Source organism: Triticum urartu, chromosome 7A (assembly GCF_056163025.1).
Source record: "Triticum urartu cultivar PI428250 chromosome 7A, HENAU_Tu73, whole genome shotgun sequence".
NCBI lineage: Eukaryota > Viridiplantae > Streptophyta > Magnoliopsida > Poales > Poaceae > Triticum > Triticum urartu.
This window is the reverse complement of record NC_141879.1, coordinates 676,962,082-676,965,003: the sequence shown is the minus strand read 5'-3', so window position 1 is coordinate 676,965,003 and position 2,922 is coordinate 676,962,082.

Sequence of the window (2,922 nt, the reverse complement as noted above, 5' to 3'; positions counted from 1 at the left end):
GAAATTTTGGTCACATGATTCTTAACACATACACCTCATTATTGTGTTATTTTTTCAGTTACAAATGAACAATGAGAACCTAATTAAGAGGCACTATGATGACACCATCTTTACCAAACTCCATGAATTATTAATTACAAATCACCTAAAAATTAGCGACAGCAAGAGGAGAACCACCACAATAAGAAAATTACCAGGTGACTCCACATGTTCCTTTCTTTACCATTGGAAGTGCATAAAATATAAAAATATCTAAAGAAAATAAAAGCAAACATTAGCTTATACAACAAAACTCATAAGACAACTATGCACCCATAGCATCCAGATGTTCATAGCCCATGGAACATTTTTAAAACACTTAAATTATATTTGGAACTATGTTAGGTAATTATACTCGCTAGGTACTTCGAAAGTCAAACAGTTTGACTGGTTCTTATCATAAAGTAAAATATTCTCAAATGGTATTTATAAAAATCAATCATCTGTCCAAACAAAATTTGAAAGGGCAATCTCTAAAAGGAAAATGGAATAACTGCGTACCATTAACAATGCAATAAAATTACAAACCATCTTCTAACAAAATAGTACACCACAGACAAGAACCCACAGTGAATTAGTATGTGGCACAAACTAATATACCTATGGTCAGATCAATTGACAAAAAAATATTGTCGTATTAATGTTTCAGTACACGCAACCATGGAATAGAATAGAAGCCAAAGGAACAATTTTTAATTTGTAGTATGTGTTTAAACATAGTTGCAGTTTTGTAATCAAAAAGTATAATTTTATTTAATGAGAACAAAAAACATGATAAATGTCAGCAACTACAAATTAGCAGGAAAATAACAAAACAGATAATAATCCGGCCAAACTGCTGGCAGGTGTTTGCCAACATGCTAGCCTTAGCATCAGATAGCATAGCTTCGGCAGGGAGTTCATTTCACATAGACATTGCCATGTACCAGTTTATATATAGCCCCTCACCTGAGAACCATGTGAGCTGGTTCCCTTACCAGTCATTATAGTCCAATGGTATCATAACAAAGCTAGGGATATGTTAAATTCAACTCACATATGGAAGATTATTATATTCTATAAGTTAGAGCCTCATCCGATTTATTTGAACAACTTATTTAGGAGGTAATATATGCATCCACTATAAATAGAAATCAATCTCAAGGCAGAAGGATCTGCTCCTGACTTATGAATGTGTATCTATATGTTTGCATCGGATAAAATCCAATGGAAGCATATCACATCATTGTTCCAAGAAACTGAAAAGGTAAGAGCACATCTTAAACTCTAACGGCTACTGCTCAACTAAACGTTCAGTGTTGTATATAAATTTGGTACTATCATGTCGCTTCCAAGTATGCTTTGGCATGTCAACATGGGGATGATAATGCAACGGTAAATGTGTAAACAGTGTAATCATTGCTTTAATATTTCCTTACCTTTTAGTAAATCAGTAACAATTCGCCATATTCTTGCATCTAAAGTTATTGGATAAGCTGCGCAGACTGGTCCAATTCATCTGCATAAGTGATGACTAACATGAAGAGAACTAAATAGAGCAATAGTCAGTAGATGCTAATTGGAAAAGAATGCTCTGGGTTGTCGAGCAATGTGATCATTCTTAGAGTGGTCTGAAGTCTACAAATATCTCAATGCAGCATGAGAAAATCAAATCAATGAACCTAAAATTTGCGCCCTAGTTATTTGGCACAATCGTCCACAATACGCATATGTAAAAAATAAGAAAGTACAACTCTTGTATGAATTAGTTTATTTATATAGATGAAGTCAGTGCTAAGCTGCTGAAAATAAATACTTTTTAACCTAAAAGAGGGTTGACATAACGAACTAAATTCTGACTTTAGCATTGTTGTAAATTAATTATCCAAATCTCTGTTGACTGAACAGAGCATAACAGTAAATCTAATGTGGTATTTAGCCAAAGATACTTATTTTTTTTCAGATTTACTTCTGTACAAAGGATCAATGTATGCACGACACATACCTATTAGACTTTACGGAAGAACGAAATAACCAAAAAGAGAGAAGATGAGGCTGAATATATAGAGTCAACATAGCAAACAGTCACTTGGCTGCCCTACACACTCGCTGCTGATGCTCCTTCTTTATAGCGGAGATAATCCATCTGCATGCTTGCACATCCGGCTTGTATATATATGTACATGTGCGTATCGCTGCTGACTGAAGCATCGGCCATCAACTATATATATGTACATGTGCGTATACCTGTGCAAGTTGTGCAGCCGTTCAAGTAGTAGTAGGCCTAGCTTGATCCTCGTCGGGTAGTAATCACCAAGGGCAACAATATATGCTCAAGTTAGCTAGGCGGCTGCACTAAACTATCTCCATTGGGGTTGAGACATGTATACGGTTACTGCTCAACTAAACAACTTGCTTTGATGGAGAATCCATCAGTGCAGCAATGGTGAATCCATGGCATGGAGCAGAGATGCTAAAGTAAATCTGTCTTCCCTGATGGATGGATGCATCCTGGTGTGTGATGTGTACGCCAGCGCATGGACATTGGGTAAAAAAATCCTGCTTTGATGAAGAGCCTAATGGTGCTGCGATGGAAAGAGGAGAACAGCGGCGGCTAGACCCACACCACGAATCGGAGAACCTATGGGCTTTACGAAGGAAAGATGCAGGGTTGGGATACCTCACGACTTCAAAGGGATCGTATGGAACTCTTTTTCTTTTTTGAAGCTACGGGACTCTTTTTTCTATAGATATAATCGCACGGCATTGTTTTTTACCTAAATTGCAGAAAATGAAGAAAGTAAAACTTTTATATAACAGATCAAAAGAACATGCATTTTGAAGATTATTCAAGGCGCAAATCAAAAAGTAAGGAGTACTAAAATTGAACCAAATCTTGGTTTA